At 40.2% G+C, this 20,330-nt stretch overlaps 1 protein-coding gene and 1 long non-coding RNA gene across 8 annotated transcripts in view; both read right to left on the reverse strand.

Annotated features, from left to right (window-relative positions):
• CREB5 (cAMP responsive element binding protein 5) overlaps positions 1–20,330 on the reverse strand; it is a 248,726-nt gene that overhangs the window by 214,919 nt on the left and 13,477 nt on the right. The gene's annotated exons all lie outside the window — the stretch shown is intronic.
• Positions 15,348–18,348, reverse strand: LOC120325145. The gene is made up of 2 exons (XR_005567024.1): positions 18,267–18,348; positions 15,348–15,556 (listed from the first exon to the last, which is right to left on the reverse strand). It is a non-coding gene; the product is annotated as an uncharacterized LOC120325145 (long non-coding RNA).

Consider the following 20,330-nt stretch of genomic DNA (forward strand, 5'->3'; position numbering starts at 1 on the left):
AAGAAAGCATAAAAGATATCCTGGGGGAAACAACAACACAAGACTGCTTAGCTGACTTTCATACCAGAAGCAGTTAGGGGCTTTAACAAAAGCTTTGAAAATTTTGCCAGCCCAAATTTTCCTTCTCGTTATTATATAAAATAATCCCTAAACCAGAACTCTGCAAACAAACTTTAGTATCTTATGGATAAAACTCTGCAATTCTGTATGTTCAAAGTAATTTTAAATTAAGATCAATCTCACTTTTTGTTTTTTTTTCTTTATAGTTAACATACAAGACAGTTTAAAATTTTCATTACATAGAAAAATGAGGGCATTAATAAATCAGCTACAAGCCATTAATTATTAACTTTCACTAATTTTTAGTTACCATTTTTAAAGATATTTTTTTTTGTTGGGAACTTCTCTCTGCAAAATGACCAAAAAAAAAAGTCCTGAATCAAACCTTCAATGTTCACTCTTCTACGATAAAAATCCTCTGGAGTGACAAATCTCTGCTGAGAACACTAGCAACCCACACGTCCCCTCAGGCAGTACTCAGCACCAGAGAGTCTTAGACATTAAAAACTAAATACTATTCTTTTCAGCCCTGACAAATCAAGGGCAGGCTGATTTGCAACACTTAAAACTTTGTGCGTGTGAAGCTACCAGCAACCTCCAATACATACACCTTATCACGTTTCTCACCATCATATAACTAGTTTTACTAACAGCTGTGTAACAACCTATTTCGGGTAAGTTTCATTTGGATTCAGGTTTATCTATATGTTTTTAGGAATACAAAGATGGAACCATCTTACCGTTAAAATACCTTCATAAAATAAGAGATTTTGAATTCTGAAACTTGGTTTAAAAGCTGTTTCCAAATCATCCATTGCATTGAATAAATACAGCACAGCCCAACTAGACTTTAAAAGGGCAGTAAGCAAATAAAGTAAGACAGGATTCATTTGAACTAATAACTCAAAAAAAATACACGCTCAAAGAAGCTGCAGATATTAAAACAAGACTTTATATTTTTATAGAATCACGGAATAGTTTGAGTCAGAAGGGATCTCTAAAGGTCATCTAGTCCAAACTCCTGCAATGAGCAGGGACATCTTCAACTAGCTCAGGTTGCTCAGAGCCCTGTACCGAATGTTTCCAGGGATGGGGCATCCACCACCTCTCTGGGTGACTTTTTCCAGTGTTTTATCACCCTCATGGTAAAAAACTTCTTCCTTATACCTACTGTAGATCAATCCTTCTTCAGATTAAAACCATTAAGCCTTGTCCTATCACAACAGGCCCTGCTAAAAAGGTTGTCCCCATAAGTGGTGGCCCACTTACATATTACAACCAGCTCCTTATGGAGATTTTTTGTGAGACAGGAGGCTTCCAGCTTAACAAAACAGTTAAAACTACAGACTAGAAGAAGAATTCACAGTAGTTAATGAAAGTCTTTTTGGGAGGCAGGGCAGGTATTTTAGACTCAGTCTCCTGGATTATCTGAAGCAACATCAGTAATCACAGGACATGTCCCATGCACATATTATTAACAAACAATGCCCTGCTGCAGGCACAGCCATTCCCAGGGCTTTGAAATCAGTCACTACCAAGTCCTAGCACCAAAAACACCAGGAGAGGCAAGCAATGCCTAGGGCAAGTAGCCTTCTTCTTCCCTGCCATGACAGAGGCCAACAACACAGAGTACTCTGCAGCACTTCCTTCCAGCTAGCACCAAACCAAAAGGCTGAGGACCATCTGCCTCAGCAATTCAGGTACCTGACTTGGAAGGAGAACAGAACATCCCACGAACTGCTTGGCAGATATCCAAAACAAAACAAAAAATCCAAAGCATTTTGTGCTGCTCTCCCTGCCCTCCTACACCCCAGCTTGGCTCTGGCTTCCCAATCTGCCCTGGATGTGTCCATAACCCTTGGGTCAAGCTTCTCAACCTTTGAAGGACTGGACCCAAGAGAGGGGCTAACTTTGATGAGAATCCAACACAGGTCTTCAAAGGCTTTTTTTGCAAATATATGCTTGCTCTGACCACAAAAGCAGTGATCCCTATCCTCTCCTTGGGCAAAAACAAGAGTGCCTCAGAGGTACTCCTGAGGGTCAGAGGTGCTTCTCCAGTCCCCAGCACTAATACATTTAGTCCCCTGCAAATACATTTGCTGCATGTGAGATAAACAAGTCTGCCTCCCTCTCTATACCCAAAAGAGCAGCTCAGCATCTCAGAGGAGCTCCAGGGTAGGCAGGGATGTGCCAATGCCCTGTTCCCTGGTTGGGGAGGTGGAATGAGTCCTACCCTGACACCCCATGAGTCCCCTCTAGTTCTAACCCCCACAGAGTCCCCCAGACTCCACGGTGCCTGACATACGGTCTCTATTGGAGGGAGCTGTGTGAGTGGAGGCACAGCCCAAGGCACACACCCAAGCTTGCTCAGCTGCTACTGCCTTGGGAGCACTCCCAAACCAACACAGACCATGGTTGGATTCAGGGCTCGCTAACAAACCTGGACAGGTCCAGCCCGTATACTTCTGTCTAGTCAGACCTCAATCTCTACCTCAAGGAATGAGTGATTTGGGATGCAGAAGGGACATAAACGCAGCCATCGCTCAACTGCCACTTGACAAGCAGGAGACATCTGACATGGGCTGCCACTCTGCTCTCGACTAATACAGCAACCACAAAGCAAACAGTTACCAGTGGTTGGGCAGGGGAATGAGTCTGCTTTCCAGAATCAATTGAAACAGCATCTATCATTAGGCAAATGCCACTGCAAACTATGGGAAACTCTTCCAGGAGCAGAGAGTTCTGCACTCCAGGAGTGACTGCACATGTCTGTGTGCACAGGAATGTAGGGTAGGTGGGAGTGCGCAAAGGGACATTTTTTTCCCTCCTAAAGGGATGCAAGTACCCCTCAGCAATAAAAGTCACCAGAACTCTTATCAGAAAACTTCTATATCACATTAAAAAAAGTCAGCCTTTCTGGTTCATCGGTTATTGCCTCCGTTAAGGAGGCAGTACATAAAAATGAAGCAATTCCTAGCCAGTGAATAGCCACAAATTTCTGGCAGTGATCAATCCATAACTACAAACAAGAATATTAAAAACTGACACGTATGAAAAAAAACTACTTTTCCTAAAAAGAAGGAGGCAAAGTGAGGGGTAATCCTCTGTAGACTGCGCGTTCACAATCTGCGAACAACTCACAGCAACTTATAACATACTGCGAGTGTAAAGCGGTGAAATTCAAACGTCTCTAAAAACCACAGATTTGTAACTTGTGCTTATGTAAATACACAGCTTTCAAGCCTCAGCCATCCTGGCCATAGCTCTTCTGGGAAAAATGAAAAAATCTTGGCTAAGATTTTCAAGAGCAAGTGGTGATACTGAGCGCCTCCAGTTTTTATGTGTCCAATCAGAAATACTTTAAAAGGCTTCATTTTCAACTCCTGCTGCACACACCCTCTTCCAATCATATCCCTTTAGGGAATATTTATCTTAAAAAGTAAGCAAATATGGAAAAGTCAAACACATACACATTATTCTGTTCATTCTTCTCTCAGTAGTCTCTGTAACACGAAGATGTAATTCTATGCCAAAATTATAGACAAGAGGCTAAAGAACACACGTTTAAAGACTGATTTTAGTTCTTTCTGACAGAGCTGAAAGATGCTCACAATCATAATTAACTGCAATGAGCTTTAAGTACATTTTATCTGCAGTTTCATCTAAAAAATTCTAGCTTACATGATCTATTCCAAGTCATGCAAAGTTGGTGGTAAATCCAGGAAATAAATACATAAGTATTTATAGTTACAATATACTGATTAACTACAAGATCATTATTTTGGGAATGGACTGCATAGACTGATCTGCCTTTTTGCATTTTTAATTAATATAATTTATCTCATTTTGAACTAGGGTGCAGAGTTATTACTAATGAATACTTTGTATGAGAACTTAAAATAGAATTAAAAAAAATTTAAAACTATCTTAACATATAATTGCCTCAGTTTCTAAAAAGAGAATTTAATATGTAAGCTACTTTGAAGGTCTAGCAAGCATATGAATACATAATTCCTTTTCCTTCCCTTGCAGGAACAGAAGACCACTCAGATTTGTACCAGAACAGTGAACAAAATAGCCTTATTATGAAAGTAATCTGAATGTAAGCATTCACATTCCCTGATAATATAGATACTATAATCCATTACACAAAAAACCCAAAGAGCATTCAGAATCACTATCCTTAATCTGTGTGTCTGTACAGCACACATGTTATGAATGGCTTCTATCAACTGGCCAGATCCATCTATACTTCACAGTACCTATGCTGTAGAGGTAACATAATCAGAAAATAAAGGCATAATTAAGGTGGCAGAATTCCAGCAAAGGCAGATTTCACAGGTTAGTAGTATCAGTGACTGCCTCCAATAAAGGGATTAGAAATCCAGGCCTCAGTGTCTGGAACGGCAGTGCACTTTTCGAAAGACACTTTGATCCTAAGCACATGATGGATCCTCCCCGTGTACTGTCTGCCTTCGATCATGCTCCTGAGGAGGGTCAGGGGTTATTCTCAGAAAGTTGTATTACTGCAGGATACTCCCTTCCAAGTATATGCTAACAGTATGAAGGCCATTAGGTCTGTATACTCTAGCTGTCATAATTTCATGTGACATAGTATCCAATATTTTTATAGGTAAGGCTCGGTTTTCTTCACAGAGGGAGCTATTTTTCTGGACAGCTACAGATACTGACTAATGCTTTTGCATTTGTCAATGCCACAAATAGCTTTTTGAATATTAATACTACTAGATTTTCTTTCAAGAAAGTCAGAGGCAATTATAAACAGGTTCTATTATCTTCTCATGTCAAAACAGGCAAAGAAAATGTTTAACATGAGTTTTGGTTGGATAATCAAAATAAGATGATTCTTTGCATAATTCTGAAGAACAAAAAATGTTTGGAGAGCATCAAGAACAAACGTGACTGTCATGAATCTCCTTCCAAGGACTACAGTTTATCTCCTCTAGCAAACTCCTATGCTACACTTCCCTCCTTCTCCCTAGTATTCTCCTGTCTCAAGTACTGCCTTGGTCTGAAATGAAGAAGCCTCTGATCTTGGACCATTCATTTTGCATTTACCTACATAACAGTTTATTTTATGCATTTTTCTATTACTTCATAGAATGCATTTGCCTGTCGTACACAATGTGTTATGAACTTTTTGTTGTTATGGTGTTTTAAAAGAATTGGGTCCTTCTCTGAGGCACTCTGATACTACACCAACACCTTTGGTGTTGTCTTGTCTGGGCTGTAGGCCTAAGATGTTATCTCCTTTATGTAAGCAATGGTAAGAAAAGAAGCAGGCAAATATCCCTACTCATGTAAGAACATCTGGGCTAACTAACCAATCTAAAATAGAAGGATCTCTTCTGGTGTCACATCACAAATAACAAAAAACATATGTGGAGATACAAACTGCACCTTCTACTTGAAGTTAACCTGAAAAAAATTCACTGATTGTTACCTAGGCTGTAACAAACATAAAAGAGCAAAGATCAATACACTGAAAGCTTATTTCATTTCAATAATTTGTTGGAACTATTCACAGACTGTCTTGTTTTCAGCACCAGTGTTCAGCTCTTTAAGAAGACTCTACATTTTTCTTTATAGAGTCCAATCTTAGGTACAAGGAAGCAAATTAATCACTTTAGCAAGTAAGTATCAGAGCAAAAGAAAAGAAAAAAAATCAGTCATTTTGGTCCTTCACACTAACAAGAAATTAAAGGAATGTACTTCATTTTTTCAAGAAAGTTCTTGCTATCTTCTTTTCTTAATGGCTTTCTCTGGCAATCTCATTCCCATTTTCATATTTTCCTACTGAAAAAAGAAAAGGGAAAAGAAACTGAAACCACAGTGAAAAAATATTTTGGGGAGGGTGTTTGTGTCACAGAATTCAGGGAATATTGGGGGAAAAAGAATTATGGAACTTTTTATGTTTTGTGCTCAATGCAGTTTTTAGGGAATTTTACAGTTCCAGATCATCTCTTCTGTTCATGCACATGACATAACTGATGACAAAATCCGTTTCACAGGAGTTGATGAAGCAACATTAGTGAGGCCATCACAACTTCCAGATAGAAAACACAGGACTCAAACAGTCAAACCTCATAGTGGTGAAGATTCCTATTTCAAGAGGGGTCAAGTCCTTTTCACTACTGAATATGATTCCATATTTGGGAAGCAGAGAGGAGGAAGCAAAGAAAATCAGACTACATACATGCTGGGACAGATGCTTTCTTGCCTTCATCCCTTTTCACAAAGTCTGTATAGCTTGTGCTTTTTGATGGAAGGCTTTAATTGTGTGATAAATTGTATTTGGTAAAAAAATGATTTCTGATTTAAATCAAATCCCTTTTGGAAGGCTTTACTGGAACAGTTCTGCCTGCAGATCTACCATAAGTGAGTCTGCGTAGCAAAGGCTAGTTCAGGCACTCGCTGATAAAGCATGAACGTGAAAATGCATATCCACCATGGACTGTGATTTTACAGTAACTTTTAAAGCAGCATGGCTAGAATATTGCAAGACTACTCATTTTGGTGTGTGAAAATCCCTTTGGTGTTTTGCAGTTAATAAGGATGAAAGGAGAAAGGAAAAAAAAAGAGAACAGAACATGGGAAAAAATTATAGGGCTGCATAGGCAGCCTCGAAGGAACATGGATTGAACAACCTTTGAAGTACCCAATTCTAAAATGAGATCATATGAGAATTTTTTAAAGCAATAAAATTGAAGCCTCAGAAACAAGTGTAAGTTACAGCCTGAAGTGCTTTATCACAGCTCCATGAACCCTCTTCCATAAACCCTAGTTGTTTTAAAAGTTCATTTACTTCAAGGCAAAAATTGAACTGATTGTGTGGGGATGAAAGGGCAGGAGGGATCTATAGTTTCCCAGAGGTGTGTTGATAAATAAGGTCTGCATCTCATGACATCAAAGTCATCAGAGGAGTAGAACTGTCTCCTGCCAGCCTGCAATGAGGCATTTTCCACCTGGGGATAAAAACAAATACTGGTGCCTCATGTGCTGCTTCAACAAAACTCCTGCCCTCTGGAGAGCAAAGCCTTCAATTTAATAACATGCCTACAGGTATGTAAAATCACAAACTAACTTCTAACTCTGGTCTCATTAGCTCTCTGGGCTAATGCTGTGCCACACAAAATACTCAAGTTCATTCTGAGGGAATGTGTCTGTTCACACAGCACAATGCAGAGCTGGGCAGAGATAACTAGCTCAAATCATGGAGGTAATACCAGCACAACGCGTCCCTTGAGCTAATCAGCCATGTCTTTCAGTGGAGCTAACTAATCCACACACAAAACACACAAAACTCTGCTGATGGGGAAAGGCCTCTTCCAGATAGAAATCTGCCCATCTACACTCATCCGAGAGATTTCTGTATTCTATGACATGCACATAATCAATTTGACTTTAAGCATCCCCAGCATCTCCATCTCAGTCAATCATTCCAGACTTCCTCCATAAACAATGGAGAGAAATAGGCACATGAACACTGTTCACTTGATATAGACACCTTTACTGGGAAGAGAGGAATGATGAGCTAGAACTGCCAATTTTTGGCCGTGAAGGAAGGTTGGATGATTAGCTTGAGACCATGTAGATGCCTGCATGTGGTCAGAAAAACCAATTCCTCCACAACGAAAGTTGCCACAGATGTCTGAGCTAGGATAATGCTGGTTGCCTGCCTAAAGGATGCTATTCACGTTCTTAAAGCACTGATTAGAGAAAATGACAGCTTCAGAAACTGTTCAAGATAGGTCACTTTTTTTGAAACCAGATTGAGTTTTGCTGCCAGCAAAGCAGAAGGCTGGCTCCATTCAAGTAGCACTGCCTGGGCACAGGCCTGGCTGGAATTAGCAAGAGAAAATATCCCACACCATCCCAGGGGTGTTTCACCCTGCACACCCTCTGCATGGAGACCTGCCTGATCACACCAGAACAAACCTCCAGCTGAGTACAGACCTTTCTTAGGTGGAAAACCACTATGATGCAGGACCCCAACCAAGGTGCGGCACCTTGTGCTATGGGACCAATCCAGCACAAAGAGTGTCTAAGCCACTGAAAACAAGTCATGTTTTCTCAAACTTCTTTACCCAAACTACATCTGTGTTCAGATAACAGGTGTAAAAGATATCACCTTTATATATTGATTGAGCTTGTATGCTATTGCTCACAGAAGTTACTTTTAAATAGATTGAAATGATAACTTTATGAATATAACTTATGCTGGGAGCTCTAAAAGATTCAAAACTTAATTTCTGTTTCCAGCCTCATGGTTTGGCTGCCACCGGGTTCCTCTTTAAGACGCAAATTTTATATCCTATTCAGACAGCTACTTGTTATGCCATTTTAAAGTAACCCACAGAAGCCCTGGGAAGAAATATAGCCAGGCAACTGGAGGAGAGAAATTGTTCAGCTGGGAGACTTGCTCGGAGCCATTCAGAAATCTGTTCTGATTTTACAAATGAGAGAAGAATACAGATTTAAAAACTATACAAATGTTGAACCATTTATTTTAGAAGATTTAGCAAAATTAAGCCTTTAAATTCAACTCTTCGAGTTATAAAATACTCCATCCAGGGCAGTTGTTACGGCAGGTTGACCTCATCCTCTAAGGCAACTTTTCCTCTCTATTCCTAAGCCCCATAGCACCCTGCAAGCCTCAAGGGCACCCCTGCAGCAATCTTTGGAGAAAGAAAGACAGGGAGAGAAAGTTGTCCTTGGATTTATTTAGCGAGAAAGAGGCCAAATCTGGGACAGGGAAAAAGGTTTGCATAGAGGCAGAGTTCTTGTGGATTTGTACAATCATCCATGCACATGGAATATATTGAACCTTGAACCTAAACTAAGGTCAAGCAAGTTTAAGGCTTGATACAGATGTTTCACAGAACTCTGGTAAATGAAGGTGAATGTTACTGTTAAAGCAAGAGAAAAAACAAGCTATAAAAACGGTTGGTCAATTGTTTATTTTTCTTTTCAGTCCATTGTCGAGTTTACTTTGTCCCCCTTAAGCCCAGCACTGGTATTTCCTGAATCTGGGTGATGACAGCAATCTCTTATACACCACATAAAAAGGTTTTAGAAGTTTGAAAGCCATTCCTGGCCTGGTTTCTCCCCGGAAATATATCTCTCCAGAACAAGGGAATATTTGCATTTTCCTCATTTGTCTTTAATTTAAAAAAATACTGACTGTCCTCTGGTGCATAAAAAAAACCCAAAAACACCCAAACCTAAATTCATTATAAGTGCAATACCAACTCCTCCATAACCAGTGAGAGGGCTTTTGAACCAAGATGACTTTTTTTTTTTTTTAATTAAGTTACAGAACAATCCAAAGGGAAGTCCCTCAAGGAAAATCAACATAATAACTTTTTTAAAAGATACTATGATCACTTGTTTTTAGCCAATTACTTTTTCTCCTTTGGCATGAATGTGTTTGAAACTATGCTCAGAAAAGCAGCAAACACCTTCCAAGTTCAGTGCCATGATGAAGTGTAGGCCAATATGTAAGAAATCCCCTTTCCAAGCAAGTTCTGACTAACAGTGATAATGTTATTGTCTCTGAATCTGGAACAAGCCTCAAGATTTGGCAAATCTAGAAGAAATGAAGGTTTTTAAGTAATCTGGAAAAGTTAAACAAAAATGAGGAGATCCACAGTAAAATATGCTGTAATAATAATAATCACTTTTCAGCTGCAAAGAGTTTAGCATAAATAAACTTTGTGCTGGCTTTGGCTGGGATAGAGTTAATTTTCTTCATAGTAGCTGTTATAGGGCTATGCTTTGGATTTGCTCTGAAAAACTGCTGATAATACAGGGATATCTTTGTTACTGCTGAGCAGTGCTGACACAGAGTCAAGGCCTTTTCTGCTTCTCACACCACCCCACCAGTGAGTGGGCTGGGGGTGCACAAGGGGTTGAGAGGGGACATAGCAGGACAGCTGACTCCAACTGACCCAAGGAATATTCCATTCCATATGGCGTCCTGCTCAGCATATAAAGCTGGGGGAAGGAGATGGAAGGAGGGGGGGGGACATTCAGAGTGATGGCGCTTGTCTTCCCAAGTCATTATACATGATGAAGCCCTTCTTTCCTGGGGACGGCTGAACACCTGCCTCCCCATGGGATGTGGTGAATTAATTACTTGGTTTGCTTTGTTTGTGTGTGCATAAACTGTCATTATTTCAATTCACAAGTTTTCTTACTTTTACCCTTCCCATCGACAGGCTGCAAGGGGCCAGTTGCCAGCTGGGGTTAAACCACAGCAACTTTTAACAGTAGAAAGTACAGATGTGGTATTTCCTCTGTTCTATTCACAGGGTATACAAGCAAAGGGACTTCAGAGGAGAGAAAACATCAGTATCAGAACAAATTAAAACAAGAGATGATGGGCCATGAAGTATTTGTGTTAAGAACAGATTAAAAATGAGACAGGCTTCAAAGTTAAAAATTTAAGGAAACGCAAGTTTGCAGAAAAGAGGAGTTTTCAGGAGTAGTATTAGTATTTTTGGTGTTCCCAAGCTAGCTACTTGAGTAAGGCACTTGCAGGATTAGCACACTTGCTTCTGTAAATCAGTCCTTAAGCTGGTTACTTGCTTTGTTTTCTCCATGTTCCCACTGAAGTGCCAGGAATCCTGGTTCCAGTTCCCCACTGCTTTGCCCCTTGGGTAATCATTAGAGCCCTGATTCATCAAAGCACTTGATTGCGTGCTTAAGTTTCAGCATACACCAGCACTCTCAGCTCTCAATTATCTATGGGTGGCTTAACCAGATTCAGTGGATTAACTATGCTCCCGACAGAGAAACACATTACCTGGTGTTACACGGAGCCTGTGAGGCTCTGGCATGGCTCTGAGGTCAGGCTGGTAGTTCAAACGCCGCTATCCTCCTTGAGTTATTATCATGAAACCAAAGCAGGCTAGTTTGTGCTGTATCAAATTTACCCCCATAGGACTCAGAGCACCAGGAAATACAGTCCAATGACACTTGAGTAGCTCTGTCACACACAGGTCTGCATCACCATGGTTCACCATGGGTCATGCAGACACAGACTGTCCTGTGATAAATCACTGCCGCATCCCTGCACCAGGCCATCCAGGGTGTACCAGTATGTCAGGTACCAGCTGTATGCCAGGGGATGAAGAACAGTTAAATCCCACTGACTTTACTAAAATTGCCCACAAGTTCCGAAAGTTAAAGAGGTATTCTGTAGCATTTTGCATTGACAAAAGTAGCAGGCTAACTTTTAGTTTTTAAAAGTTTCACCTCAGGAACAGAATCCTCTAGCATCAATAATCAGTACCCAAAAACACGGCAGCAACCAGCCTAGTGGGATAGTTGCAAGGGATGTAGGGATTCAGACCTTCAAAGAAGTTCAGACTTATCAAAAAAGTTAATTTTCAAACAAAACATATTGCACAGTCTTAGGAGAAGGACCTGAATTTGTACCAATATTTAAAAGCTTTACTCCATAATTCCATCATTCCCTCAGTCTAACAGTGAAGAGTATAGGGAAAAAATAGACAAAAAGCGAATAAGAAAATTATGTTTAAAATGCTGGAAATATTGGGGGAAAAAATAAATCAGATACAGTGAGTTCTATGACCTCAAATAAAATGATACTTAGAAAAAGAATTTAGCCTGATACCATGAGACATTAAGAAGAAAGAGATACTTGCATTAGAGAACTAACAATGCAGCCATCCACTTCAAATTCAGACAGACAAAAATCATTATTTAGGCCAAGAGCATTTGTAGAACTATCAATAGAAGAAAACAAATTTAACTCTGGGTAAGTATTTGCAAACAACACAGGCAGCTGAATTACACAGGGAAAGGATCAAAACAATGATAAGTTCTAGTGAAGATCAAGTACATAGAGACACGTTTGAAGAATTTAGAGGGCAGAACAAAGACTGAGATTGCTGGCACCCTGCTCCTGTGCATAGGATCTGGAAAGTATCAGGAAAGGCTGAAAGAAAAAAAAATATACAGACTATGGAGAACTGTGGGAAACAGAACTGCTTTATATAATAATGCTACAGTAATCCTGGGGAAGGGAGTGAGTAGTTCATGTAGTTGTAGGTGCATTGACTGAGGACAGAAAAATTTGCTATAAGAGAATACATGACATGTAACTTTAGCAAAGACTTCTGTGCACAAACACTATACAAAACTCCCAGCTGTATCTGCAACTGTGCCACTTGGATCAAACAACTAGCTAGATTGCAGCTGGGTTGTGGAGCCAGCTGCAACATGATCACTGCAATTGTGACGAGCAGCAATATTAGACACGAGAAATGTGACCGAGTGCTGGTGATGCACAATCCTGCCAATAAGAACATCATGAAGCAAAAGATGCTATCATTTGGCATTTATAGTAGATGACTCATAGGAGTACCACCCCCCGCTGGGCAACGGGGCAGAGCAAGACACTGATTTGAATGCAATACAACACCACAACTCCTTCATCTAATACGTTGAGAATGAATAGTCACTGTGGGTCATATACTGCTCTGGCTGAACACATAGGTTAAGTTGCAAAGACAAGAACACCTAGAAGACAAGGTACAGCCAAGCAAAATAACCCATGCTAAAATGCAGAGAGCTACTGAATCCAGTAATGCTGCAAAAAAGCACTGTATCAGTAGAAACTAGCAAAGACTAGATCAGCCACCTTAGCAAAAAAGAGAAAAAAAAATAAATCAGGGCATGTACACCAATTCAAAACTGCTGAGAAAAAAAGCACAGCAAAGGAGTCAAAACCCATTAGCACCAGCTGAGGCATCTTAGTTTATGGGGAAAAAGTAGGTCTGGCACACAACCGCATCTATTGGCTACCAAATATAAGCACAAAGGGCACCAGCCTTGCCTACTGTAAACTGGACCAGACACGAGGAGAGACTCATGTATTAGTGTTGTCACCACTGTAGAAAAATGTTAAAGAAGAGCCATTTCAGGACTGTAAGAATCAATTTCAGCTATTCCTAAACGCAGCAGAGTAAGTGACTGAAAACTGGTAAGCTGAAATAGAAAAGCAATACAACTTCCTGCTTTGGACATGGGGACTCAGTGCTAAATCCTAAGAAATCCAAGACCCCCAAGAAACAGCCAGACACAAGTGGGTAGAGTATTTGACCGTCGTTCCAGATTTGATATGCATCAGCAATGTAATGCTTGTACTCGGTCAAAATCCAGCCTTGCACAGGGAGTGGGAGTGGAGGGAAGCCTGTAAGTCGAATAGTGAAAACAGGCAGACTAAAAAAAAAAATAAAATAAAAACAAAAGAGGATGGAAAATTGAGAAGGATCTAGTGGCTAAGACAGACTAGAGAAATCTCAGCACTTCACTCTCAAGCCCAGTCATAAGTGAGCAACAACCCTGTCTCCCCCAGATAAACAAAACAACCCAAACTCACTTCTGAGATCGCCCAAGGAACTACAGCTCATGCATATGCTTTATATGTACCTGGACTTAGTGACAGTGAAAGCTGCAGTACCCCTCCTTTAATTAGTTATCTCACTAAAAGTAGCTTCTCTCAGCAACATGCTGTCCACTCATGTAATACGCAGAATATCATACATGAAATACCCACATACTAAGTAGTGGCCACTGCCCCTTCTCAGCAGGAGTCCCTCTCCAGTTTCCCAGTAGAATGTTTTGTACCATAGGGGAGAGCTATAACAAAAGTTTTTCTCTCACAGTTGTCCTTGTTGTAGCCAAATGCATTACCATCATAGACCTTCTAGCAACTGGGAAATCTATTACAAACACTGGAATCATTACTCTCCTGTATGTACTGTACATACTGTACCCCTTGGTATACATTTACTTACACACTTTTGTATGTAAATAAATCTATTTCCTACAATAAAATGACCAATTACACCTTTTCTTGTGCATTGCTAGAATATAACTTAAAGGTCTTGCACTAAACCGGAGGTATCACTATGCAGTACCTGTGTTACTGGTGTGTATGGCAGCACATGCCGTGAAAAAATACTGTGCAAAGAAAATAAATATTACCAATAAAAGGGCTCACTACAATTGCATAAAGCTTTTCATAGACTGAAATCTGGCCTGCAACAGCAGTACATGGGTCTTAAGCAAATTTCTTCTCACTGACTGAGCACCTACAGCTCCAGCTGACAACAGTGAGAGCACTGTGCATACAACACAGTACCTTCAATTTTCAGTCATGTGCCCAGCTTCACTTTGAAGTCTCACATTCACAGTTAACAATTTTACATGTATACTAAGTAAATAACATTACCAAAAGTACATTCGTGCATATACATAGCCTGCTATAATGTCAGACACATATTCCATGTTCAAACAGGACATAGAAAGAAGATACGAAGAATTACTTCACAAAAAATACTAAATTCCCTTTGTCTCACTAGGAAAAATTTTCAATCGACTTCATGGGCCAGCTGTTAGGAATGTAATTAGACTTAAATGAAGATGTTACATGCTTCAGAAGAGCAGTTATGCAAACGCCAGCACTGCAGTTGTAGGCTAATTCCAGCAAGCCCTCTTTGCAGGAAGCCCAGACTGTACCTCACCAGAGCTACTTCAGAGAAAGGCTTCCAACACTGAGCTAGTGGGTGGCAGATTTACAAGCTGCAATCTCTTGACATGAATGAATAACCTAACTTTACACCAGTGGAGAATATGACCTCCTCTCTATCCCATGTATTTCTACCTCCCTCTTCTCCAGAGCTGAACCCTGCAAACAGAGCGGAGTAACTGCAGCAGGTAATTACATGTTATTAGGTTTGCATTAGACTGAGTAGCTATTCAGTAAATTAGTATGTGATGTTAACTAAACCTATTCAGTTGAAGAACACAAGAATCAACCTCAAAGTTGCAATTAACAAATTATTCCTAAACAGGTGTCACTTACAGTGTAAGTCAGGCTATCATTTTTCTATAATTCACCAGGAAAATGCTGACTTCTTCCACACAGTAAACACAATTTAAACAGATGATATGTTCTCAAAAGGCATGAGACTATACTTAAATAAATCAATGTTGTTGGATGTGAAGTCTTACATTGAAAGTCAGTGGAATTTGTGGAACCTCTCCTTAAGATTTAGGAATGATTTACAACTATGCTGAGAGAACAAGCCCAAGATCTAAATCTTGCTGACTAAACTCCATGCACTCCTGGGGAAAAAAAAACCGGCTCTGTACTAAACAATCACTGACACCGACAATGCTCAGTTTTTTAAAAAGAGTAGCATATTAGCACAAAAATACTGGGATCCCTGTTAATGCAAACTGTTTTTAATGCCCCATAGCAGAAACACATTAATTCATTGGCTTTTAATCTTGATCTTGCAAACAGTCGGTTCTCTGAGTAGCTCCCCTGCTCTTCAGAGAGATTTATGTCCGTCTGACGTCGAGTCCCCTGGGTTACTGCATGCTCGAACACATGAAACAAACTGATAGATGAGAGCTTGCTTTAGACCAAACATCGCTGCAGAAAGAATAGACAGAATGGATTGAAAATGTACATAGCAGAAAAATGCCCCGAGTTCTTAACGCGAACTCAACAGTTCTCTTTATAAGCCCCCTTTCCACCAGGGTTTTGTTCAGTGAGCAGGAAACATTCGCCTCTGAAGCGGCGTGGGTCAGTTCTTGCGCGTGTTACTGCGTGTGTACCCCGTGGCACCCTGGGTGAGCCCACCCATCCATTCATCTATCCACGCATCCCCACGAACTGCCGGTGCCCGGGAGCTGGCACGGCGCCGCCAGAGCCGCTGCCCGGGCGGGGCCGTGGCGGGGCCGGTGGATCCCCGCCCCTTCCCGCCGCCAGGCGCGGGCTGGCAGCAGCCTCTGCTGGCGAGCGGGAGCAGGGAGAGGGCCTGGGAATCCGGCACAGCGAATCCGACTCGCGTTTAATGCCGAGCCGCGCTACGCCAACCGCAGCTGAGCATCAATTCGTCTGACAGGGAGGCTTACAACAGCATTAAGCACTGGAAAATGCCCGCTCGCAATTTTAGCGAAACTCTCTAGTATTTTCCTTGGAAGTGCTCTGATTTTCTTCCTTCCAACTACTTAGAAAACTATGCAAAAAGTTCCTCCAGGTTTTCAAACTTTCATCTAAAGAAGCCTGTAAAAGGTAACTAAAAACTATGTTTAGTGATGTGAAGAGGCACCACTGAAGTACAAGCAGGTGTGCATAGCCTGCAGTCAAAAGCCCAGATAACACAGACCACAAACTCGGACTTCTGCTGGATAGACTGCAACAAATTACAGCGTATACATAGTAATGTTTTTTTACACAAACCATATAACTGAGAAGAAAAGCCCTCACACAGAGGAAGACAAGATGCACTCATTGTTTTGAGGCACAATACAGGACAAGAGACTGCTAGAAGTTGCTAGAAAGTAAAGCCAGTCCCTAACACCAACATACTCACTTACTGTCTTAATTTGCTGGTAGAAGAGTTGCTGAGTGAAGATCATTTTCCAATTGATGTGATTAGTATAAACAATTTTAGCCTTCATTACTCACTATGTTTAGTTTTTCATGAGAGTATTTTTCCAAGCCTTTGGAAATGCAGAAATTACAAGTGTCTTAGAGCAGAGTCCCAGCTCAACAGTAGAAACAGCAGCAATCTGGTTTAATACCACACCAATTTACTGCAAGGTCTTTCATCCAGCTGGCACAGCAGAATCACCTAACCTGAATGACTTATTCCGTAAGAAATCACAATCACTACACAACCAGGTAAAGAGGATGTTAAAAAATTAAAAGCATTTAATCATCTTGAAAGTAAATTTGTTCTAATGGGCAAAAAGTTAGAAATATAAACAACAGTACTATATTATAAATAGTGTAACAATATTTACAGCCAAAAAAGAACTTGTCTTTTGACACAAAATACCTTCACCAACTTCCTGATTGATCTGAACTCGCATTTTCCCTTTGCTTTGAAATTAAAGCCAAAGTTGTTCTGGATTATTCTTTCATGATAAGAAAATCTACTTATCTTATGGCAAATTAACTTTATCCTGGAGACACGGGAGGGGCTAAGAACATCATGATTGGGAAATATCACATTTCCACACTTTTACCCTTCTTCCAATTCACCTGGGGCTGTTTCCTCCAAATTTTTTTCAGCAGCCTTGAGAAACAGAGCACAAAAGGCCACCAGAAGATGCTGCTCTAGGAGCACAGAGCTGCTCGTCACTTGAGCATGGTCTACCAGAAAGGAAAATCCTATCCTCCAGCTTATGAAGAAGGAATATTCACCCACCTACCACAAGTCCTACCACCACTGAATACCTTCAGAAATCTGCAAATACCTCTTCTGCACCGATAAGCTGATCTTTCCTGTTAGAAACACTGTAGCACATCATGTTTAGACAAAATTTTTATGACCTTAGAGTTGGGGGCATTCCCCTATACATGTGCCACAGCTTGTGCTCACGTAGGGAGCCCAGGCAGACTGCTTACCAAGAAAGTTACAGGAAAAGGCAGGGCAAGGGATGTGCCTTTCCCTTATCCAGCAGGTACCAGTGAAGGGAGGAGAGATACATCCTCCTCATCAGGAGATGCATGAGTGACAAAAGCTAACACAGCCCAAACTCTTGATGAAGAGCCTCAGCCTCACGTTCCGGGTTTCTGCTCCAGCTAATTCAAACCAAGCACATCATCAAAAATTGCTTTAAAAAGCCGTACCCATGGAGACAAGCAAGCACCCACCTAGGCCAAGCAGACCTCCCATTTCCAAGTTTGCAAAACTTAAAATTAAAGCGAACATTTTGGAAAGAAAGCCTTTTTTTTTGGACTCCTCATAGGTACATGTGGAGGAGAGAGAGTGAGCTGTGAATTTCTCCACTGTTAACAGATCTGTAGCTGTGATTTGATCTGCTTAAAGTTAACTGTCACACAGGTACCTTACAGAAAATCTAAGATGCACTTAAATTGGTCTAAATCTTCCCAACCAAGGGAATTCATCTTCTCAGTCATCACACTCACAAGGATTTATAGAGTCTTTTCCTTCTTTTCTTTGAACTCCTTTAAACTTCTTTGGCCTTTACCTTCCACTGCAACTACTTACTGTCTCTGTATTTACAGCTTCACAGTCTTTTACACTTAATAAGGGGTTTGGTAGTTCAGCAGAGAGACTGCCCAGCCACCAAATTTGGGGACTGGAGCAAAGCTGTGTGCCACCTACCACTTGGTTCAGGGAACTGATGAGCAGGAGTTTGGTTCTAAGTGATAGCTTGTCCATCATGCAGAGGCTTTTGTCTTGCCTGAAGAAAACTAAAATCCATATAAATCCACCTTATAGCATTAATGCAACAAAAATGGGACACGTACCATTTCTAACATTGATAATATTTGAAAATCGTGAGTAAAAGGAAGCATAAAAGCATAAACGGGAATAAAGAGAAAGAGATATCATCTTTTTTTCCTTTTCTCTCTCACTACAGCCTCTGCTTTTTTTTTTCCTTTTGGCAATTGTACATGGAATTCCACCTTCAGTCAGTGCAAGATTTTACACTGATGAGCAGTAAGTTTTTTGTGGCTAGTCTGGGGGAAAAGTAAAATAAACAAATAAAGAAGCACATATACAAGCTTTTCAGACAGAATATAAATCGGATGTCATTCATCAACTGTGAGTTAACATATCATAGACAAAATAGGACAGTAATTTCTTTCTATTCTGGCAGCACCTTACTTTGGTGGCAGGAACTTAAAATGCACAAAGCACTAAATTTGTGTTAAGACTTAGGTTTACTGTGAAAGTTCAACAGCTGCTAGCAGGGATGGATTCCACCTGTGGATGATGACTTTATGGCTTTTTTCAGAGCCTCCACAAAACCAGAAGGCTTTGGGAAAGAAGCAGATTTCACCCACTGTTGGCTAGTCTGATTCTGGTCCTACACCACCTCCTGCCTCCAAAGTCTCCACTAGGTAGTCTTTACATTTCTCACTCCAAAAACAGACCAGAAAACTGTCTGGCAGCTCTTCCATCTCTCTGTTAGTAAGGATTTGTATATTCCTCTCCTGGTCTGCCATGTTGATGTATCCAGATGCCTCACAACCTCTTGGTCTCATTCTCTAGAGTTCAGTCTCAAAGAAACATTTTGCAAACACTTGCTCATCTCAGCAAGATCAGAGCCCTTAAAATTAAAAGCTGTATCCCATGGTTAAAGTTAACACTTAAGATGAAGGCCAATTTGTTTGGTAAATTACTAAATCTCCAACTACAAGGAGTTTGAACCAAAGGGGAAGATGCAATTAAAAATAAAATTAAAATTACACCATCATCATCACCACTCCACCAAAAAAAAAAAAATGGACTTATCTGGGTGCTGAAAAATAAAGAGTGGGTTTGGAAAAAAGAAATATGCCAAACACTCCTAAAAGTAAATTCTTAGTGAATTAATTTTTGAGAGGTTGCTGACACAGGAAACAAGTAGAACATCAGGAACCACAACACTCCAAGGAAATCTCTTTTTCATCTTGCAGAAAGTTGTTTTGCCTTAGCAGTTTATATTTTAACCTCTATATGATCATACCAAAGAAAAAAAGCATTATTTCTCTTCATTTTTCATTTTCTTATTTGAAGCAAAAATAAGTAATATACATTTCACATTTATAACCTGCTCTTCCTATATATCTTCTAATATTCTCAAGACAGTTATTATGCCTAATTTTTGCGAAGAGCTCCACCCCAGCTGCCCAGGCCATACATGTACAGTAGTCATGTGGCAATGGGCTCCCAATAGGTAAATCAAATTTAAACTCTACTCCAAGACAAAGCATTTCAGGCACTGGCTGCATGTGCTTAATTGATAGACTCTGGACAGAAAGTGAAAGCCATGTTATCAAAAAGTTAGCTGGTTTTCAGTGTCTGGGGTTGAGAGGAAAAAATCTTTATTGTTAAACTCGGATAGTGTGGGGTTTTCCCTGTACTATAGCTATTTGCATATGAAAGGTATACCAGTAGTTTTTGTAAGAGTTACATGTACAGAAACCATGAAGGAACACAATGTGGTAAGTAACTGATAGAACCAGACTAAAAATATCATCATCCTTCATTGGCAAAATCCCAGACTAAGAAATTTCAAAGCTCCCTGGAAAGATTTTTCATTCATGTTTTAGAGGATGCATGCAGATAAATTGACTAGACATTCATTTTAAATTGTATTTTCAATACTTCTGGGATCTGTCTAAACTCTCCTGAACAATTTCTCATCTTTTTAATTAATCTGAGAGAAAATATGTTTTG

Source organism: Pipra filicauda, unplaced genomic scaffold (genome assembly GCF_003945595.2).
Source record: "Pipra filicauda isolate LSUMZ 115617 unplaced genomic scaffold, ASM394559v2 scaffold84_size4826128_pilon, whole genome shotgun sequence".
Taxonomy (NCBI): Eukaryota; Metazoa; Chordata; class Aves; order Passeriformes; family Pipridae; genus Pipra; species Pipra filicauda.